The sequence below is a fragment of the Aplysia californica genome, unplaced genomic scaffold (assembly GCF_000002075.1).
Source record: "Aplysia californica isolate F4 #8 unplaced genomic scaffold, AplCal3.0 scaffold00057, whole genome shotgun sequence".
NCBI lineage: Eukaryota > Metazoa > Mollusca > Gastropoda > Aplysiida > Aplysiidae > Aplysia > Aplysia californica.
Window position 1 is genome coordinate 7,234 of NW_004797327.1, and position 1,707 is coordinate 8,940.

Below are 1,707 nucleotides of genomic sequence, written 5' to 3' on the forward strand. Positions count from 1 at the left end.
AGAGAAGGAGAGGCAGAGAGAGAGAGAGAGAGAGAGGGAGAAGGAGAGGCAGAGAGAGAGAGAGACAGACAGACAGACAGACAGAGAGAGAGAGAGATCGGGGGGAGAGGGAAAAAGAGAGAGGCAGAAAGAGAGAGAGAAAATGGAAGATAGGGGGTGGAGAGGTATTGGATAACATTCGTCATACCAAAAGAGCAAAGCTCGGTGTTCAGAAATCACGAAGTAATCGCCCCAAAAGCACAGCTTTGAGATAATATAAGACTGGCTGGGTATATGTTCGATGAACGTACTTCAAGTAATCGTTGATCATCACGTCGTTATGGAAATAGTGCGCACGGCTCGTGAACGGAAACCTCCTTTGTTTACAATGGCATCTTAGAAGACGGACTTTCCCAAGATTAGATCCAAATCCAAACGAAACTAATGAAAAAATGAAAATTAAACCACTGTGGCTTCAGGATCCTCAATAAAACTGTGCACCCTTTAAATGATTCTGATTTCTGAACCACCTTTAATTTTGTCAAATTTGATAGTTAAAGGGTTCGGAAGTTTTAGGCTGCGAAAGTGTGAAGTTTCACAAATAGATAATATGTAGAGATAATGCTCCTCTGATCTCCACACAGAGGAATTTGCTCTTGTATTGTCAACGGTTTGAGTCCGTCGCTGGTTCAGAAACAGACATCGTGTGGTATTCCCAATATATTGAGCTGCTCGTTTTGTTTTATTTTGTTTTAGTAAGTGTTTTAAGGTCGTATAATTGCCGAAGATTAGACTTTTTAGCTTTAGTAGAGGTTTTACGGCGCTCGCAACTGCATAAGGTCATATGAACGCCAGAAGATTAGAGGTGTTACAAGAGAGTAACAAACACAATAAAGAAGGAGTGGAGATAATGGCGATAGATGTTTGAAAGGAAAAAAGAAGCAAACCACACCAGAGCACCCGCCAACCACCCACTGAGCTGCTCTTTTGGCCCCCTCCTTTAGGCCGCCTGTTCATAATGTAACTACCACATCTTTTCTAGATTCTTTCCTTTCTCCGCACCTCGCCCGGTCAATATTGACTCGGAGAACCTGGGTGTCTGCCTCCGATTTGGACAAAAGTAGAAAAGCGAGCATCTCCTCCGGGGACGCGGGACTCCAAAGGGTCCTATCTGGCGCTAAAACGTGCTGCAAATACGACGTTTTGGCTGTGAGTGTGAGGCAGGCAGCCTGTTCTTTCTACCTCTTTTGTCCTTCCGTCGTGTGGAGATGGGGGAAATTGAATCAGATATGCGTGGCGTCGTGTGGAAATCACACGCTCGTCAAATTTGTTGAATTTATAGGGTCAGATCCTTAACCACCATCTCTCTCTCTGTCTGTCTCTGTCTCTCTCTCTTTCTGTTTCTGTCTCTCTCTGTCTCTCTCTCTCTCTCTCCTCCCCCCTCTCTCTCTCTCTCCCTCTTTCTCCCCCTCTCTCCCCTCTCTCTCTCTCTTTCTCTCTCTCTTTCTCTCTCTCTGTCTCTCTCTCTGTCTCTCTCTGTCTCTCTCTCTGTCTCTCTCTGTCTCTCCCTCTCTTTCTGTCTCACTCTCTGTCTCTCTCTCTCTCTCTGTTTCTGTCTCTGTCTCTCTCTCTGTCTCTCTCTCTCTCTTTCTGTCTCTGTCTCTCTCTCTCTTTGCCTCTCTCTCTCTCTCTCCTCCCCCCCTCTCACTCTCTCCCTCTTTCTCCCCC